This window comes from Carcharodon carcharias, chromosome 11, assembly GCF_017639515.1.
Source record: "Carcharodon carcharias isolate sCarCar2 chromosome 11, sCarCar2.pri, whole genome shotgun sequence".
Taxonomy (NCBI): Eukaryota; Metazoa; Chordata; class Chondrichthyes; order Lamniformes; family Lamnidae; genus Carcharodon; species Carcharodon carcharias.
Genome location: NC_054477.1, coordinates 52,711,634 through 52,733,643, shown reverse-complemented (window position 1 = coordinate 52,733,643; position 22,010 = coordinate 52,711,634). Strand labels below are relative to the sequence as shown.

The window sequence follows — 22,010 nt, the reverse complement described above, 5'->3', positions numbered from 1 at the left end:
CTGCCTGATGCTGACTTTCCCTCTAGCAGCCTCAGTGCTGCTCAGATTCAACTCCATGGCAACCAAGAGGATAAGCAGCTTTCGTCATCTATGGACTAGAGCCAGTCCACTGTCAGCGACAGTAAATTAACCTGAATTTCAGTAAAGCACTGGAAATAATTAGCATTCTGAAAAATTTATGCATTAAAATAAAGTTTCTATTTTTGTTAATGTAGAAAATGGTATTTACTTTTAATTAATAGAAATGATGATTTCCACAAATAGACATATTTTAGTATATACACAGTAATACTTCGGTATAGATTCTGAATGCTAAATATATGCATAAAGTGATTTACATAGGGTGAATTGCAGTTTATTGGGTTGTTTTCCCTATGTAGTGTGTTTCAACTTTAGGGGAATTGTCAGTGTAAAGAGTTGTAAGTCCTCACAGAGAGAAAGAGGGGAAAAGGGGGGTTTACTTCCTGAATCCCTTTCACTCCTAATGACTTGTTAGTTGGTAGAACTGCCAGAGTTTTGGGAACAGATTGCCTGCTTTCCCTGTTAGTCAGAAACTAGTGTAGGAAAAGACAGAACTGAAGAGAAAAAAAATATAATGACAAATAGAAACAATCTATCCTGCATGGATTATTAAAATCTTAGAAAATATGGAGCTGCAATAATTCCAATGTGTCTCTTAGTGTCAGTTATGGCTCAGCTGGTAGCACTCTCAATTCTTAGTTAGAAGGTTCCTGTTTCAAGTCCCACTCCAGGGCTTGACCATATAAATCAAGGCTAACACACCAGTGCCCTACTGAGGAAGTACTGCATCGTTCGAGATGCTGTGATTTGGATGAAATTTTAAATCAAGGGTCTATCTACCTGCTTTGGTGACTGTAAAAGATCCCCTGGCACTATTTAATTAGATTGTTTTTTTGATCCACAAGTTGGTGGGGATGAGGTTGTGTTCAAGGGTCATGGGAGGCAGGCAAGGAAATGCAGTTGTGACCAATGATCAGATCAGCCATGATCTTACTGAATGGCGGAGCAAGCTCAAGGAGCCAAATGGCTTATTCTTGCTTCTATTTCTTATGTTCTTATTTTCTATTCCAAAGAAGAGCAGGGGAGTTATCCCTCAATCAACATCACAAAAATGGATTATCTTGTCATTGTCACTTTGTTGTGTGCAAATTAGCTGCTGTTTTCTACATTACAATAGTGACTACACTGCAAAAGTACTTGATTTGCTGTAAAGTGCTTTGAGATGTCCAGTGGTCATGAAAGGTGCCATATAAATGCAGGTGTTTTTAAAATTAATTTTATATTAATATAATTTTAGAAGAACAATACACTTCTAACTTTGGATATTGTGATGGAGCAATTAAAAACATAGAATGTAGCCTGAAGAATTAAATATAAATCTCCACAGATTATTGTCTGCTGGTCAAATCTTATGTTAACTGTTACGAGCAATTGTGGTTAACACAACACAAAACAAATTATAGATGCATTGGTGAAGGTTCAGGGAAGAGCAATAAGACTGATTTCCAAACATAAAAAATGATGAGTTTGGAAGAAAGATTTGAGAAGCTAAAGCTATAACGAGTAAAAAAAGTTGTTAAGCTGAAACTCATCACAATATATAACATAGTTAGAAGTGAAAAAAGGTAAATCCAGGATGTTATTTTCAGTTAAGTTGGGAAGGTAGGACTAGAAGACATAATTAGGAATTAGTGACGGTAAATTTAAAACTAATATTGTGGAAATTTTTAATTAAAGGATAATAACTGTTTAGAATTATTTGCCAAGAGACAAAAATATGAAAGACACTCACAAAATAGTCAGTTGCTACAATAAGAGAACTGTAGTATTTAGGGATGCACTTCAAAGGAATGAGTGGTCTTATTCTGTCCTTGCCATTTCATAAGTTATTATGCTTTTAATTAACACTAATGTATTAATCTTCCATGTCATTGTTTATTACATAGCCAAATTGGTCCTGGTATTATAGGCCACTGCTCTAAACAGGCACAGTTTTTTTTTAAATTGCTATATGAAGTGATTCATTTTAGTAGGAAGAATAAGGAGAGGCAATATAAGCTAAATGGTGCAACTTGAAAGTGGATACAGGAACAGTGAGACCTGGGGTGAGATACACAGGTCCTTTATCGTGGTAGGGCAAGTTGAGAAGATTGTTAAAAGGATGTTTGAGATCTCGGCTTTATAAATGGAGGCATAGAGCATAAAAGCAAAGTAGTTTTGCTAAACATTTATAAAACATTAGTTAGGCCCAATCTGGAGCATTTTGGTCAATTCTGGGCACCACAATTTAAGGAGGATATGAAGGCCTTGCAGAGAGTGCAGAGGAGAATTACCAGAATGGTGCCAGGAATGACAATCTTCAGTTACATGAAGAATCTAGAGAAATTGTTCTCCTTAGAGCAGAGGAGGTTAAGGTGAGATTTGAAAGTGTTCAAAATCATGAAGGGTTTTGATAGAGTAAATAAGGAGAAACTGTTTGCACTGACAGAGGGTACCAGAAGAGACAGATTTAATGTGATTTGGCGAAAAAAAAGGCAACATGATGATAAAGAATTTACATGGTGAATTGTTGTGGTCTGGAATGCACTGCCCTGAAAGAATGCTGGATGCAGACTCAATAATAACTTTTACAAGGATAAATACTGAAGGGGAAAACTGTGCATGGCCAAGGGAAAAGACCAGCAAAGTGGAATTAATTGATGCCTCTTTCAAAGAACCAATACAGACACAATGGGTCAAGTAGCTTCCTTTTGTGGTGTATCATTCTATGATTTATAAATTGCTCAGGTCAATCAGAAGCCAGTTGCAACTGCTTGTAAATTCCCATCAGAATAAAAGTCGGATGGGTTCCAAATAAGGTGAGTTCCACTCCACTAGTTTACCACCCAAGTAGTGAAAAATGATCCAAATGACTACCTTTCTTTTTGAGATTGTTTTGCTTTGGCAAATACATTTAGGGCAGAATTTTCCCATTGCCGTGCGGGGGCAGGACCCCCACACTGATGCATAAGATGATGCGTGGTGATGTCACCGTGACGTCCTGATGTCACCGTGCACCATCACAACATTTCAGTGAGCGGGCGCAAATTAATTAATGGGTCACTTAAGGCCCTTGAGGCACCAATTGACGGTGATTTTTTGGCGCCCTTGCAATCTTCAAGTTGTCGCACGGGCACAGCAGGCAGGTGGGTGGGAGACATTTGTGTAAAGCTTATCCATGGGAGGGATAAGGGGGCTCAGTGGGGTTGCAAGTGTGCTCTGTCAAATATTTAATTTGCAAAGTAACTGATACTTGCCTGTGTGAGCTGCAATACTTCAAAAAGCATACCAGCTGCTTGGACTGGACTCACAAGCTTCAGGTCAGTAATCTGCAGTGAAGAAACCTTTTTGGGCCTGCAGGTTTCAGGAAGCTTTCCCTTAGCCTGGGAATGGGAGCTGAACTCTCCACTGGAGGCACCTCCTGCTCTGAGGAGGAAAGGAGGACTAGAAGGGGGAAAAGGCCAGGAGTACACATTCAGCCTCCAGGGGAGCCACCTTTGGGAGGACAGGTGCAGGCATAAGGGCTGCAGGACCAAGAGGTAGTCCAAGGCGGAAGGGGCCGCAGAAGACGCTACTATCCTGCTGGCAGAGTATACAGGCGGCGAAGCAACTACCTCAATATGTCTGAGGTGCACTGCCGAAGGAGGCTCCATCTCTCAAGTCAACTATATCCGTCAGATGACTGGGCCTGAGATCTCCACTAACTGTGTGGGTGGACATCCCATGCCAATGGCTCTAAAGGTCACAGCTACCTTCAATGTCTATGCCTCTGGCTCCTTCCAGGGATTGGTGGGTGATCTTTGTGGTGTCTCCCAATCAGCTGTCCACACTTGTGTCAAGCAGGTTACAGACACTTTGTACAGGTGTGCATTGACCTTCATCCGCTACCGTTGGGACCTGGCAAGCCAGACACAGCAGCCCAGAGGCTTTGTGGTGATTGCTGGCTTCCCCCGCGTCCAGGGTGCAATAGACCGCACAAGTGGCCATCAAGGTGCCGGCAGGTGAGCCCGTGCCTTCGTCAACAGGAAGGGTTTCCACTCCATGAACGAGCAGATAGTGTATGATCACAGGATGCTGATTCTACAAGTCTGGGCAAGGTACCCAGGCAGCTCCCACAATGCTTAGATATCCTAGGACACTCCCAGGTGCTGGGGCTCTTCAGTGCACCAGCCCGGCTAGATGGATGGCTGCTGGGTGACAAGGCCTATCGCCTCAGAAAGTGGCTCATGATGCCTCTCCGCCATCCAAGAACAGAAGCTGAGCAGCGGTATAATAGGAGTCACTCCTCTACAAGGGCTGTGGTAGAGAGAGCCATCTGCCTTCTCAAAGGCACTTCTGATGCCTGGACCATTCAAGGGGTGCACTCCAATACCCCCCAGATCGTGTGTCGCTGATAGTGGTTGCATGCTGCGCTCTCCATAATCTTGCGTTGGAAGGGGGGATGCTGTAGACGAAGAAGATGTAGACACAGTGGCTGCGGCTGCACACGATGAGTCCAGCAGTGAGTCTGAGGATGAGCACGCACAGGGAAATCTTGAGGGGGTAGGCGCTGACCCGGGCATACGCCAAGGAGGCAGGGGCACCCGAAAGGCTTTAATCCAATGAGCCTTCAGCTAGCACATCACATATGGACCTCCAGGACAAGCTTGGGCTGCAGGCTCCATACTTGATACCTAAGTGCAAATTCTGCCTGGATAGGAACATTAACTAAGGGCCTTGTCAATAAAGCTGAATGTCCCATAAATCACTCATAACATTATTGATAACCACCCACCTGCAGAAGAAAAGAGGTATCCTCAGCCATAGTAACATGTCTGAATTTAATGGTATAACAAAAGGAACTTAAGAGAACAAAATGACAAAAGTGTTCAACATCACACCAACTCATAACAACTCATTGCGGGCCAACACAAAAGCACCAGTGATAATCCCGTGGTGTGTCTAAGGTCCCTTATGTTTACAATTTTGGGTGCTAAGTCTCGCTGCTGCCCCCTTGCTGGGACTGGCATCTGAGATAGCCTGATCACTCTGTTGTCCTGTTGGTCTCGATGACCTTGGTGGCCGTCGTCTGGCCCGTGGAGCCTGTGCTGGCCCCGCCTGGGAGGGAACTGCCAGTTCCATAGCTGGCATCCCCCCAGTCGCTGCAGCCTCATCAGATGCAATGGTCACTGGCAGAGGGGCGAAGGAGCTGCTACCCTCATCTGGAGCGCCCTGAGAGGAGCCCACAGAGATGACAGTAGTTGCTGCACCAATGTGCGGTTGGTTCAGACCTCCCTGCTCACTGTGGATGGATGGGCACCGAGCTGGGAAACTTGGTGCCAAGACCATCTCCCACACTGGCACTGACCAGCTGAGGTCAATGCCCGATGTGAGGGCTTGCTGGTACGAGCGCATCTCCAGGAAGCCTTGATTGGTCTTCTGGAGGAGCCTCTCCCCGAGAGTCACCACTCTCTCCATGGACGACGCATGGCGCTCGGCCATAAGGCTTATTTGCGATGGTCCGCATAGACTTCTCCACCACGAACACCAAGCCAAGCATAGCCTCATGGATCTCCACCAGATGCTCCCACACACCAGCATTTCCTGTGTTTGCTGCGTCGCAGACGACTCCAGAGACACATCGTCAGCCACAAACTGAGCACGTGCCTGGTCCCCTGCAGTCCTCCAAATGCTGGCGCCATGGGCACTCACTGTCTCCACTAGCTCCTCCAGCGACTGTGAAGTGCCCTCACCGCTGTGCTCCGAGACACTAGCTAATGATCTAATTCCCGAGGTGCTAGTATCCGCGTTGGTGCCTGCCTAACAGAGATGGTGTGACGCTGGTGAGCCCGAGACTTCAGGGCCTTCAGGTGTGTGAGGGGGCCCCTGCTGCTGCTCCTCCCGGCCCTGCTCAGCTGATGCTGAAAGGAAGAATAAGAACATTGGATCAGTTAACATGGAGACAATGTCAATGTGCATCCCTGAACCTCATCCTTCCATAAGCAATGGTCAAGCCAAGTTGCAAACTTCAATCACTGAACATTCAGCAGTGCCTTGGCTGTTGGGAGAGCAATGGTGACCTCAGTGCTGGGCAAACATACCTGCCTGTGGCACCCCAGCCTCACCGACACTGGTGGACCTGGGCTCATGGTGCCTCTCTGAATCAAGGGCCTCCTGCTCGAACCGGCTACGCATCGCCACCTGCGCTGGCCCTCCAATAGTCCTCACCCGCTCGGCGGAATTATGTGCATTCTCCTCCTGAAAAGGAGAGCAGAGCATTGATTAGTGCTACTTGTACCTGGATTCCCTTTGTGGCCGACCTATCCCAACCAGAGTGGAACAGTGCAGGGCTCCAGTGCCTCTTCACCCCGTTGCTGCCGAACACTCAAAGATGCCAGGCCCGTTCCCTGCCCTCCTCCCTTAGCCAAATGCTGCCTACGTCACATTAGGCACCACACAATCTAACCTTCCATAGCAAGGAGATGCAAGCACATGGAGCACAGAGGGCAGCAGATCAATTGTTGCCACACCACCTTGAAGCTCCCCTCCCAGCATGACTTTGACATGTCCTGGAGTTCCAGCACTGCGCCTAGGTGCAGCTCCTCCAGGTTGCCCCCAAAACAATAATGTGGGTCTCAGTGTACCACATGCTACGGGGGCAGAACCCATCTCATCACCAACCCTCTCAGGGTGACCTAGGCACGTGCAATACCTGCTGGGCCACCAGTCACTACACTCAGACTTGGTGGGGGGGGTTCCTCCAGTGGGGGGAAAGACTACCTGCTGGGTTAAGTGACCAATGCCAACATGGTACTCACCCTTCCCGAGTGCAAGAGGTCATTGAAGTGCCTGCGGCACTGGATCCACGTGTGTCGCACCTCATCGCGGGAGCTCACTATCCCCGCCACCTCCTCCCAGACACATTTGGTCAAGTTGGGGGGCCTCCTCCTCCTGTCCTGGGGTACGAGGACCACCCGCTGAGCTGCCACTTCCTCGAAGAGGGTAGCAAGGCAATTGTCCGAAAAACAAGGGACACAGTGCCCCCCTGTCTGGCCTGCTCACCAGCAGCGCTCTGGGGAGCCCTTCCAGTAGCCATGTTTGACAGTCTTTGAAAGGCTGCAGCAGCTTTTTTAAACAGGCTGCCGGGTTGCCATTGGACCCGGCCGTCACTGCAGTCCTGCCACCACCTGCCCACTCCTGCTGTCCTCCAGAGCCATGACTCACGCTGGGTGGGCCTTAATTGGCCCGCCTGTGTAAAATGGCGGCGCAGACCCAATTGTGGGCAGCAATCAGGTCCGCGCCCACCCACACCCGCTCCGCCTACCAGCGAGAAAATTCCGCTCTTAATGTCTGGAATGTAAGAGTCACACAGTAGATGCAAGACTTTTGCAGGTTTACCAGTGAATTTTCCCAGGCAATCAGAAGAAATGGTCTGTTTTAACTGGATTGGTTATATGAGGCTGAGAGAAGTTTTGTGCTATCTATGGAGCACAAAGACAACAGGAAAGCTTGAAGTAAAAACTTTTAAGTGGCATTAAAAAGTACAAACTTCTATATAGTGTTATTGAGACATATATGTATTTTTTAATTTTGTTTGAAACCTTATTTGGAAATTCAAAATTTCAGTTACTGAGAAAAAATGGTGAACTCTTTTTTAATCAGAAAGCATTCAAAGTGATTTTTGGGGACAGGTTAATGCAGCAACATCTAGAGATATGACAGATAATCATTACGGATTAGTATTGTCATTTAATGTTGGCGCGCCACCAAGTGGTTTGATAGGTAACAATCACTGGTAAGTGGAACAGGTTTAAAAACAGAAAAATGCTAGAAAAACACAGGAGGTCAGGCAGCATCCGTGAAGAGAGAAACAGAGTTAACGAGCAGAATTTAATGACGCCTGATGAGTGAGAAGCAAGGTCTGGGGTAGGTGGCGTGGAATCATGTGGGAGGTGCCATTTTGGACACTTAACACTGGAACTCTAGGTCACATTGTGCCAGCGCTGGGGAGGCAGTGAAATGGCAATACCAGATGGAAGTAGCAAAGAGGCAATTGAGCTTGTTAAAGGCGTACTTATGTTGCATTTGCATGCCTCTGAATGGAATGAAATGTGACCTCGTGAATGAAGCGTACAGTGCACAGGGATCAAGGACCGTCAGATCCTCAACCATTCAAAGGTGGTGGTATCCGGAGGCGGGCGGGGGCGGCTCAAAGTTTGAGGGGAAGGTCAGCTATGGTGGAGCTGGCTTCCACTGGAGTGGAAACTTACGCCAAAAAGGGAGAGGAGGCCAGCAACCAGTTGAGGGGCAGCTCGGAGGAACAGAAGGGCAGTGCTTCAGGTGTCAGGTATATTGGCAAGGCCTGGTACTCACTGTAGGACATTCTGTACAAGGATACCTGGCCACAGCTGCATAGAGCTCATGGCCAAAGTGAAGGTACGCCGGCCTTTGTGCATAGCAAGCAACCATTGAGTGGTCTGCTCGATCTGGCTCTCCATGTAGGGTGACCAGATTTTCAAAAGTCAAAACCGGGATACATTGAAAAAACTTGGCAAGTCAGGGCTCCCTAATGATTAACAGGATGGGTGACCAATGGAATGAGACCCACTGGGGGTGGGTCAGTTGACGGTGTGCAGTCTTGTGATGACATCGCCTGGAATATGTCCAGCCAGAATTGGCAACCTTATTAGGATACCCAGTCATTGAAGACAGCAGTTACGAACTACAGTCTTTCTCCACTATTAATCCCATGGCTGCCAGCTGAGATTACATTGTTGACTGGAGACTGATTGAATCAACCGCTGTTGACCTCCAAATTACTCTACTGTAGAGTGTATAGTGTTCCAGCACTTATTTGAAAACTGCATACAAGATATCTTCCAGACTGAGCCTTTCACGGTCAATTGTCATTATAAAGCCTGGTGACAGTTGACTGTTTGGAAGATATCCTCAGCTTGATTGAAAATAACTGCTGGAACTCTATGATAATTGACATTTTCCCAATCCAGGCCAGAGTCTTCCCAGGTCCCCTTAAAATCTCTGCCCGCTTCCCAAGTCACATTTCAACCAAGACAAAGAACTGGGCTCCTCTCAAGAGTTAAACCCAAAACCACGGTCCTAAATTAATTCAAATCCTCTCTTTACTCATCAGTAGTATATCCTCCCCTTAAAATTGGCACTTGCTACCAAACATCCCTTCACTCTAAGTCAACAGCTGGCTTCAACTTTTAACCACAGTCTCAACACAAAAGTGTAAAATTTGAAGGAGACAAGTGTGATTGGGGGGATGTGTTTCAGGTAGAACTGAGAACAGATGAGTGACCAAACAGTACAGAATTATACTCCCAATTGTTTGCAATTTTTCATTTATTAAATCAGGTCATTTCAAAAAGGGGTTCAAACTTCAGATTCTAAGTGGTTTTGCTGAGTAGCATTGGTGTTTTATACAAATTAGAATTATAGACCACAATTAGGAAAACTATGATTCAATTATGACCAAGGCCACATTTAGCATGAAAATGGGCTGTAGACCCCATTTCTATTTTTTCTATTAGATATTTGACTGTAGTCCTTTCTGGATTATTTGGAATTAAGGACTGAATTTTACCCTCTCAAGTTGTCCTGACCTCGTCTCCTGACCTTTGGTTGTAATTTTCTATCCCCAGATCCTGTGAATCTTGCTGCTCCAAACTGACTTTCTTGTTGGGTCAGTCCTTCTTCAGTGGAAAAATGGGGGGTCGGGGGGTGGTTGCTACCTCTATAAGTGCAGCTTCTGGTTTGTGGACAACACTGTCATTGCCCAGTCAATTCCCTAGATGGAATTTGAAGCGCAGGTTAAAGAGACTGAAAACGTGAACATTTGAGCAATTTGGAGAAAACTATTGGGACACTGGGACGCTTAAGGGAAAATCCCAGACTGTGCCAGCTATCAGTTCTAATAAGTACTGATCGTGGAAAAATGAGTCAAAAGCTAGTCTTTTACTTCAATCAGGTTTATTCTTAAGATAGCTCTTCAGTATAGCAAACATTCCCAGTCCCTTCCACCCCAAAGTGTTACAGCTGGACCCATTTATAGGTGAGCCAATTCCCATCACCTATTTCGACAATGCAATTGTCTTAATAATGTAATGCTATACATGTAATTGCCAGTCAACAAGAAGATTGTTCCAAAAATCAATTTAATATATGGTCCCCAGATAAAGGACATATCAGCTATTAAACTGATAAGAACAGATACTACACTTGATCTTAGCCAAAAAGCCTGGACCTTGATAATGTAACTACTGATACATTGACACCAGCCAACTCCTATCTCCATGAAGGTCACCATCGTTTCCATGGAGGAAGCCACACACCTGAGACATGGAAGGGTTCATGGTCTGGATGGCATCCTCCAGTAGCTCCAGCAAATGGACTCCTGTCTGTCGCTGCAACTCTGTCATGTTCCATGTGGGTGATGCCAGGAGATCCACACCAGCCTGGGGCTCAGTATGGGCCTGGCCTCCAACAGCCCTCCGACTGTCACAGTCCATTTGAGATGCTCACCAGATTGTGACCCTGAATTGAGCAGCATACACATACCCAGCAAGGTGTATTTATCTGCTGGTGGAGGGTGCAGGAGAACGATGGGAAGGTGCATCCTCTGAGGGTTCAGCGCCCTTCTTCTCAGGGGTAGACTGCATTGGAGAACACAAACAATTAGGGCAAATGCCTTTCCATTCCCACTTCCCATCCAGGCTTGACATGCATTTCTTTTCTGCCCAGTGGTGGACAACAAGCTCAAGGCCCCACCATTCTCTTTGTACTACACTCCAAGCGGCATCTACTATAGATTGGTCTCCCCTGCTCTCCAGTCAGATTGATGACTCCTCCTCTGCGGGTGTCAGGGCATTGGATGCCTGCCACACCTCCAACAGTCTCCACCCAGTTCTGCAGGCAAAAGGGGGAAAGTGAGCTGCTATACAATGACCCCCTATCAGTTGGCATCCCTCTGACATTTGATGGGTTCTCCCTGATGTCTTGGACACACGTCCACTCTCATAGGACTTGAAAGACATTGGCACTGAGAGGCAGATGCCTGCTGCACATATGCAGTCATTCCTCGAAGCAGCTACACCCCACCCTGCCGATCCCTCCCCATATTGAGATCCATCACTTGTTGCCCACATGAAAGCTACAGTGCATGCAGCACTCACACTGCCGGAGCATAGGTGGTCATTGACCCGCTTTCGACACTGGATTCCACACCTGCTACCTTCTGCTGCTATCTCCATCCAGGTTTCCTTGGTCAGGCGGGTCTCTTCGTGCCACCCATAGGGAACAGCATCTCCCACTGCACCCTTGCAGCCTGGAGGAGAGCTGCAGGGGAGCATTGTGCACTGTGGAACTACCCTTTGTCTGCCCTGTGACATGCCCCTGCTTACAGCCTTCTGCTCTGACCCATTGGCTGTGCATGCACTGGCGACACGGGAGCTGATGGCTCCGGGTCTTTGCAAGAACGGCAGTGCGGAAAGCTTTGAGACACGACAGGCGGGTCTGGCTGCTGTTTAAAAATGGCGCGAGCACCTGTGCCCCCAATTGCTATCTCGACATCGCCACCCTCTTGCCGACTCCCAGCACCTAATCGGGCGGGCCCCGCTCCCCGCTCCCCGCAGTTTGTTGATTGATCTCCCGCCCTGTGATTGCGTTCAATTGGCTGCTTCCAGCACAAACCGCAATGCCGCCCAACTCCAGTTCCGCGGCTGGCACCCGTAGCGTTGACATTAAATTCCATCCAGGTTTCAGGTCGATGACCTTTGTCAGAAGGAAAAGGTGAAAAGGTAAAAAGTGTGACAGGAATTGTTAACACTTTAACATTGAAATTCTCGTAGAAAATTTTGTCATAGAGGTGCCAATAGTGTGCATTCTAAATAAGACTTTTAATATATCATTAGAAGTATGCATTGCATGTGAGGAGTAGCATTTCCAAGTTAAGTAAACATATCATTGGTGGGACAATGCATCTGTGTAGTTACTGGTTGAAAAAAGCATTATTGATAAGATGCTTTTAAAATGCAAAATGGATACTAACTACTGATGGTGGAAGGATTTTGCAGCTGCTTAGCAGAAAATAGGCCTCTAAGATATTGCTATTGATGGTGCCATTCTTTAAGAATGGCTTTCAGAGCCTGAGCAGCGACCAAAGTCACTGTGGCACATGCGCGAGGCTGAGAGCTATGTGAATAGCACATTCAGAGAGGTGGTCATACCTCAACTTAAGAGCCTGGAGTCACACAGGGAATGGGTGACCGACAGGTAGTCTAAGAGAACTAGGTAGGTCGTGCAGGAGTCCCCTGGGGTCCTGCACACAAATTGATTTTCCATTTTGGAAGCTGGTGAGGGCACTGTTTCCTCAGTGGAATGCAGTTAGAGCCAAGTTTGTGGCACAACGAGTGGCTCGGCTGTATAGGAGGGAAGGAAGAAGAAAGGAAGAGCAATAGTGACAGGGGATTCATTCGTTAGGAGAACAGACAGGCATTTCTGCGGCCATAGACGTGACTCCAGGATGGTATGCTGCTTCCCTGGTGCCAGGATCAAGGATGTCACCAAGTGGCTGCAGGACATTCTTCTGAGGCAGGCTGTTCAGTCAGAGATCGTGGTCCACATTGGTGCCAATGACTTAGGTAGGAAGGGGGATGTGGTCCTGCGATCAGAATTTAGGGAGCTCGGTCAAAAATTAGCAAGCAGGACCTCAAATGCAGTAATCTCCGGATTACTCCCAGTGCCACGTGCAAGTGAGTACAGAAAAAGGAGGAAAAGACAGATGTGTGTGTGGCTGGAAAGATGGTGCAGGAGGGAGGGCTTCAGATTGCTGGGACACGGACTGGCTCTGGGCAAGATGGCATCTGTACAAGCCAGATGGGTTGCACCTGAACAGAATCGGGACTGAGTTCCTTGCGGGGTATTCTGCTAGTGCTGTTGGGAGAGCCTTAAACTAACTCAGCAGGGATGTGGGAAACAGGAGAGAATATCCGAGAGGAATACCAAAGTGCACGAAATACTGGGAGAGACAGATAGCATTAGTATAGAGAATAATAAGTTAATAGGTGGAGTCAGAGTAAGGGAAAAATTCATGAAGTCTGAATCAGGGTTACTGTGCATGTATGTGAATGCATGGAGTATAGTAAATAAGATTGGGGAATTACAGATGCAGGTTGCCATGTGGAAATATGATGTTGTGGCAATAACAGACACCTGGTTCAAGGAAGGGCAGGTCTGGGTATTAAACACTCCCAGGTACAAAGTGTTCAGAAAAGATAGAAAAGGAGGAGGAGTGGCAGTATTGGTTAAGGAGAGCATTGCTATGCTGGAGAAAGAGGATGTCCCAGAGGGTTCACAGATGGAATCAATTTGGCTGGAGCTAAGGAACAAAAAGGGTGTAATTACATTGCTCAGTGTAGTCTATAGACTGCCAACTAGTGGGAAGGATGTAGAGGAACAAGTCTGCAGGGAAATTACAGAGAAATGCAAACATTATAGAGTGGTTATAATGGCGGACTTCAAATACCTGAATGTAGACTGGGACAATGGTAGTGTAAATGGCAGAGAGGGGGGAGAGTTCCTAGATTGTGTTCAGGAGAATTTTCTACAGCAGTATGTGTCCAGTCCAACAAGAAAGGATGCATTGTTGGACCTGGTTCTTGGAAATTAGACGGGCCAAGTAGATCAAGTATCAGTGGGGGAAAATTTAGGAGACAGTGACCATTGTATCATAAGGTTTAGGATGACGGTAGAAAGGACAATGTGCAATGCAGAGTAAGAATAATTAATTGGGGGAGAACCGACTTCAATGGGGCAAGAATGGAGCTGGGCCAGATATACTGGAACCAGAGGTTGGCAGGAAAAACTGCAGCTGAACAATGGGCTACCTTCAAAGAAGAAATAGTTCAGGCACAAAGTATATTCCCTCAAAAGCAAAAGGTAGGGCAAACAAATCCAGAGCTCCCTGGATGAAAAGGGAGATAGAAATTAAGATAAAGAAGAAAAAGATGTTTATGACAGGTAGAAAATACAATTCAGAACTAAGTGGAATACAAAAGGGTCAGAGGGGAGGTGAAAAAGCAAATAAAAGCAAAAAGGGGTTATGAGAAAAGACTAGCAGCCAACATAAAGGAGAAGCCCAAAGTCTTCTATTGGCACACAAATAGTAAGAACGTGGTAAAAGGAGGAATAGGGCCAATTAGGGACCAAAAAGGGGATTGACACATGGAGGCAGGAGGCATGGCTGAGGTGTTAAATGAATACTTTGCATTTGTCTTTACCAAAGAAGCAGAAGAGTTCAAAATTGATAAGTGTTGGGTAAATTGTCGGTACTTAAAGTTGACAAGGCACCAGGACCAGAAGAGATGCATCCAAGGATATTGAAGGAAGTAAGAGAGAAAATTGCAGGGGCACTGGCCATAATCTTTCAGCTTCCCTAGACTCAGGGGAGGTCCAGAAGACTGGGGAATTGCAAACATTATACCCTTGTTCAAAAAAGGCTGTAAGGATAAGCCCAGCAATTACAGACCCGTCAATTTAACTTCAGTGTGGGGAAGCTTCTTGAAACAATTATTCGGGATAGAATTAATAGTCACATGGAAAAATATGGGTTGATTAGGAAGAGTGAACATATATTCCTAAAGGCGAAATTGTGTTTAACTAACTTGCTGGAGTTTTTTGAAGTGGTAACAGAGAGGGTAGATGAGGGTAATGCTGTTGATGGTGTATACATGGACTTTCAAAAGGCATTTGATACAGTGCCACACAACAGACTTGTGAGAAAAGTTATAGCTCATGGAATAAAAGGGACAGTAGTAATGTGGATACAAAATTTGCTGGGTGATAGGAAACAGGGTAATGGTCAATGGATATTTTTTGGGCTGGAGGAAGGTTTGTAGTGGAGCTCCCCAGGGATATATATTAATGATCTAGATCTTGGTGTGCAGGGGACAATTTCAAAGTTTGCAGATGATACAAAACTTGGAAACATTGTAAACTGTGAGGAGGACAGTCTGGAACTTCAAAAGGACATAGACAAGTTGATGGAGTGGGCAGATAGGTGGCAGATAAAATTCAGTGTGGAGAAGTTGAGGTGATGCATTTTGGCAGGAAGAATATGGACAGACAATACAAAATAAGGGGTACTATTCTTAAAGGGGTACAGGAGCAGAGGGACCTGGATGTATATGTGCATAGATCATTGAAGGTGGCAGGACAGGTGGAGAGAACAGTTAATAAAACATACAGTATCCTGGGCTTTATTAATAGGGGCATAGAATACAAGAGCAGGGAGATTATGCTAAGTTTATATAAGACACTAGTTAGACCTCAGCTGGAGTATTGTGTACATTTCTGTGCGCCACAATATTAGAAGGATGTGAACACATTGGAGAGAGTGCAGAAGAGGTTTACAGGAATGGTTCCAGGGATGAGAAACTTCAGTTATGAAGATAGATTAGAGAGGTTGACTGTTCTCCTTGGAGAGGAGAAGGCTAAGAGGAAATTTGATAGAGGTGTTCAAAATCATGAGGGGACTGGGTAGAGTAGATAGGGAGAAACTGTTCACACTCATAAAAGGTTCGAGAACAAGAGGGGACAGATTTAATTTAATTTGCAAAAGAAGCAAATTTGATGTGAGAAAAAACTTTGTCACCCAGAGAGTGATTCGAGTCTAGAATGCACTGCCTGGAAGTGTGGTGGAGGCAGGTTCCATCAAGGCATTAGGTGATTATTTGAATAGAAACGCTATGCAAGAGTATGGGGAAAAGGCAGGAGAATGCTCCTTTGGAGAGCCGGTGCAGGCACGATGGGCTGAATGGCCTCCTTCAGTGCTGTAATATTGTGATTCTATGAACTAGAAGCTCTTAAACCAAAATGTCTTAATCAACTTTGATCATTTCCATTTACCTTCAAATCAGATCTTTGAACTTGCAAACTAGAAATTTCTCTGTGGAAACAGTAGCAGGGTTATCAATGATTATTATAGACATTGGATATCTGTCGTCATTTTTATCAGTAAAGTTTACAGATATCTTTGCTTTTGCATGAAAATTGAACTTCTGAAGCAACAAGACACCAGGGTAGTCCTGAGCCATATAGATTTAAGGTTACAGATATAATCACAAGTCTGTGCTGTATTAGCTAAGCCCAGATAGGATAGCAGTGGGACTCTACACTTGGTTTCAGCAGCCCTGAGTTGAGGTTGGGGGGGTGCAGAAATTAGGCAAGATTCCCAGTCCTGACTGTGATCCAGTGGCACAGATGCATACACATGAGCAAAGGCGAATCAGTTGAACTGTGAAGTTCTCCCTGCTTGAATAACCTGTGAGTATTCATAAGCCAGCCATGCACACCAAGAATGACCATTTAGATGAGGAACTAGATGACTGCTGGAGCCTGAGATTGTGTTATCAAGAGATCATGGAGCAAATTAGAAACATAGTCCAAGTGTATTATAGAATATAGGCATTCAATCTACCACCACTGTTTTTGGTGATTTTGTCCAGAATTTACTGGATTGCAATATCCTTTTACTCTAAGTTTTTTTTAATATAGCAGAACAAGAGAAATTTACACCGCAGGACATTTCTTATTTCTGAACAAGTTAAAATAAAATTGAGAATCATTGAATCACACAGCACACCAGCTACAAGGCACAAGTTATGTGTGTGATGGAATACTCCCCACTTGCCTGGATGAGTGCAGCTTTACCAACACTCAAGAAACTCGACACCATCCACTTGAGCAGCCCACTTGAACAGCACCTCATCCACCACCTTAAACATTCACTCCCACTCCACAGTGGCATAATTTACAAGAGGTACTGTAGAAACTTGCCAAGGTTCCTTCGACAACACTGACACTGCCAACACTTAATCAAACCCATGAACGTAACCACCTATGGGGCAGCAGGTGCATAGGAACGCCACCACCTGCAAGTTTCCCTCCAAGCCACCGACCACCCTGATTTGGAATTATATCGCTCTTTCTTCACTGTCATTGGCAAGGCCAGCATTTGTTACCCGTCCCTAATTAGCCTTGAGAAGGTGGTGGTGAGATGCCTTCTTGAACCGCTGCAGTCCATGTAATGTAGGTACACCTGTAGAGCTGTTGGAAAGGAGTTCCAAGATTTTGACCTAACAACAGTGAAGGAACAGGGGTGTCGAGCAGGAATTTCATGTTAGAGATGGGTAGCGGGAGTTGAGAAATTTCCCAGCTTGGCATGCCATCCTAGTGCAAAAAGTACCTGAAAAGCTGCAATTTTAGTTCTGGTGGGGGGTGGGGGTGGGTGGGGGAGGTGCTTGTGTATGCTGGAGTTGGGCTCAGTGCCCCCAGAAACAGTTTGGAGGTGGCCACAGGGGCTGCCTAGTGTCAAAGCAGGCTGGTTAAAAGGCCCATCTGAGTTCTCTGGGTCTTGGTCCCAATGTTTTATTCAATATTAGGTCCTCTAGCCCTTACGCCTCACAATTCTTCACTCCCCACCCAATCCCCATGCCAACTCATGCCCCCCCACCCACCTCATACTCTTAATAGCAACCCTCCATGCCCTTTCTACCTACCCCAAAGGCCCATCATACCCTCCTTGCCAACTCATAGCAGTGCCATGCCCATTCACCCAGTATATGCTCTGTATAGAACTAATGAACCCTATAATATGAATGGTGTCATCAAAAGGCTTAAAAACAGCCATTCATAAACTGCTGGCACTACACCCATAAAAATAACAATCAACCCAACCTTTAAAGTACCAATAGCTGAAACTACAAGCCCTTGAGACTTCTTGATCTTGTGTAAATAAACATTGAGCCATTGACAAATTAGATCAGAGCAATAAAAACTATCAAGCTTTGAAAATTCTCATTCCAAATCTCTGCACTCCTCCAATTCTGGCCTCTTGGTCATCCCAATTTTCATTGATTCAGCATTGGTGAGCTGCGCCTTCAGCTGCCTGGGCCCTTAGCTCTGAAATTTCTTCCCTCACACTCTCTGCCACTTTACCACATCATCCTTTAAGGCGTTCCTTAAACCTACCTGTTTGAGCAAGTTTTTGGCCACTTGTCCTAACATCTAATTTGGCTCAGTGTAAAACTTGGTTTGATAATCATTCATGTGAAGGAATGTGTTGAGGTCCTATATAAATGCAAGGTTGTTGTTTTGTATTCTTGTAGACTATGGGGATTGAATTGTTAATTTTGTGCCAAAAGATGCATGAGGATCATAAAAGTGAGAAATTATTCAAATTAACTGATGTCAAATAGAAGCCTGATTACGCATCAAGTCCTAAGATAGGTTAAAAGAAAAGTTTGCATGATGCACTTTCACTGTCATTTCTTACATGGCAAACCATTGGACTACATTTTCCATTGTAGTCCAAAGTCATTGTTTCTATTAATTTGGCTTTGATTATATAATGTATTCACAGGATGTGGAGATTTGAATAAAAGTCAGCATCATTGACACACACGAGCAAAACTGATTCACATATTTGTGACTCAAAATACTTAATCTTCTAGTCTGATATGTCCTTGATTTACATCCTAATACATTTTTTTGTGTGGGAGATGCTGCATTGGATTAAAGAATGATAGTACTTTGTGCACATAGAGGAGAAGCTGTCAAATAATGGGCTCAGTCTAGAAAGCCGCATTGGGAAATAAACAAGCCGGTTTCATTGCCTGACCTCAGAAGAATAATCCAAAATTAATTTAGGGTTAAGATGAGTCACATTAAAGATACAAAATTATAAAAAATCTTTATATCAATTTTAATGTGAAAATTAATCACTGTGCATGGATTATAATTAACATCATTTGATTATTTTGTTCATTTGTCACGTTCTCATCTTATATCAAAACTAGATTAGCAATGTTTTACTTATCAATATGATTTTATTGATGAGACTTCTAAAAGTAATGTGAAAGTAATAACACTGCATCCTGAGGATAATATTTCATCTAAACTACATAATTCCCTTCCCCTTAAGAAACCAGAGAAAATAGTTGATGAATGATGGCAAACACATAGTATGAAGGCAATGGATTGTTTCTGTTGCTTATTCTGAAGCCAGAATTAATGCTAAAGAGATTGTGTGGCTTTAATTCATCATCAATAATTTTAAGAGTGATTTATTTAGCGTGTTATTGTTCCACACAAGTATGTGTTATAATTGTAATCACTGGTTGGGAACAGTGCACGACAGAAAATAATAACAATCTTTATGCTTTGGGAAGCACAGAAGTTGGTAACAAGTGAGCCTATTTTAATCTGTGAACAGGTTTACACATCCCATCATCTATTATCAATAATTCCACACATATAATAGATATATACACACTAAATATAAACAAAAACGAGTTAAAGATTATGTTCAGCTCAGCAATATTGTTATATATCATTGTTGTAGATCCTGAAAACATTTTGAAAATACATATTTGGCTTATTTGAAAGAAAAGGTCAAATTAAAGTGAAATAAACAAATCTGCCTACAAGAGCATTATCATATAGATATGATTATAGAGATTCCTACCTTTCCTCAGCTGGATTTTTTTTTTATTTGTTCATGTGATGTGGGCATTGCTGGCTAGGCCTGCATTTAATGCCCATCCCTAATTGCCCTTGTTCAGAGGGCATTTAAGAGTCAACTGCATTGCTGAGTCACATGTAGGCCAGACCAGGTAAGGACGGCAGATTTCCTTCTCTAGCATAATTTCAATATTATTAAAATTTCAGTCCCAGATGTAATAATGTATGTGGTCAAAGTAAAGAATATTTTTTGGAATGCATCTAAGACTGCTCACTAGATTAATGTTTCTAGGTCAATAAGGGAAAAAAAATCTCTGCTCAATTTCGTTCTAAGAAATAAATTTGGGTAAGTTACTGATGTGAGGTTTGGAGAACAATTGGGAAAGTAGTAATCACAGTATAGATCGGTTCAAAGATGTTGGACTGGAAAAAGGCAAAGTTCAATTAGATAATAAGGGATATGGCTTAAGTTAGCTGGTCCAAAAAATTAGCAATGGGACAATGGGTCAACAGTAGGGAATTTTCAATGTGAGATGGAGTGCAAAATGGGTATCTTCTGACAAGCTAAAACGGGGTGCAGCTAATAGTGTTTTGTGGATAAACTGAAAGATTAAGACTAAACTGTAACTTAAATAGAAGCATAGGATTAACAATACTAAAGAGGAATATAGAAAGTTTAGATGGAAGAGTGAAGTAAAATTATGAGGGCTAAACAGTGAACATGAAAACACTAGCAGATAATGTAAAATGAAAAAGTAAAAGTTTCTATAAGCATATAGAAAGTAAAGGAATAATTTTAAGAGAAGGTTGTACTGCTCAGAGATTAAAAGAAATCTGTCTGAATAGATTGAAAATATGGCAACAATATCAAATAATTATTTTACATCAGAAATTTAAATGATGGCAAAAATGATAATGTGAATGCATTGGAGAAGGATGTGAAAAATTTGTTGGAAATAAGTGTCAAAAAGAAAGTGGTTTCAAGAACATTAGCACAATTTGAAGTGCAGAAGTCATCACAACCTGATACATCTGTTATTCGATGTCAAACAGGAAATGCATGTCTCTGGCCACAATTTTTCAATTCTCCTCAGTAAATTATGCTGAAGACTAAAGGGTGGGAGATTAAAACACCTTTGTTCAAGAAAGTAGGGAAACCAGGTAATTGGATAAGTTAATGTAGATAATCTTATAACTGTGGGAACACCCTTAGAATTGGTAACTTGGAATCAAAATGGTGAGCATTTAGAATTCTATGGAATAATCAAGGAAAGCCAGCTTGGATGTGTTAAAGACAAGTCATGTTTGACAAGTGTAGAAGTGTTTGCATAGATAAAATAAATGCAATGAATGTGTATATGGGTTTCCAGAATGCTTGATAAACTGTCTCACAGAGGGCTTATTACAAAATTTCAGAAAATGCTATAAGAGGAAATGTACCTTGGGATTTTAAAATGGACTTTAACTCTCAATTCCCATGTGGCAGCTATTGTTTCTATGGCTTAGAATATTCAGTTAGGTCACCTGATTTGCAGTTCTAGTAAGCTTTCAACCATTACCATGTATCTTTTGAAAGGTCACCGTTTTTTTTCTTTAATGATTTTAATTGTATTTGATGGTGATTTGGAACTAGAAGTTCTCTCACCCATGTTCTGCAAGTTAGTCAGCTGTCTCCAAATCTAATCTCACTTTGCCTCATCAAGGAATTAAATGGGTACTAAAGATCTGAAAAAGGTGTTTCACTGTACGTCGTTAGCTTTGATTATTCTATATCCAAAGGCCTCCTAACAGAGAAATCTTTGGGTAGTTCAGGAGCTCATGTGATTTAACCATTTGGTTCCACATTGTAGCAATAAGCTGGAAATTTATATCGTCTGGGAGCCCATATATGGCATATAGTTTGACATAAAGGGCCCTGGAATAAAATGACTAATTCCTGCAGAGGGCCTCCCAATAAGATGGTATGGATATTTTGCCACAGTTTTTTTTAGAAAAAAATGGTACGACAAGAATATCAAATACACCATACTCTTGCAGCATTTATATCTGTGTTTAAGTACATCTGACTGAACATAAATATTACAAAAGATTTCCAAGTTGTATGCGATAAACAGCCCATAACTCTGGAAAATCCCATCTTTCCAAATTATCTGGCTATATGGTTAGAATGATTAATAGTGCACATTGAACCTTTTTGCTGGCACAAATTTCATGTAGATTTCAGCCGTATACCTCCCGGACAGTATTAGCCTAAACCTATATTGATATTTTTGCTTTTCACATGGGATCACTAAAATTTGGCATCCATGTGTTGTTGCTTTTCCGCAATGTGTAGAATTCAGAATACATTTAAATCCATTAAATTAGCAGAAAAAGAAGTGCAGCATGACTTCAACTAGAGGTAATACATCATTTTTCTATTGAATTTA

General features: G+C 43.6%; 1 pseudogene; it reads right to left on the bottom strand.

The window, feature by feature from the left end:
- Positions 1 to 10,139: 10,139 nt before the first annotated feature.
- On the bottom strand, positions 10,140 to 10,312 carry LOC121284530 (annotated as a pseudogene).
- Positions 10,313 to 22,010: the final 11,698 nt, after the last annotated feature.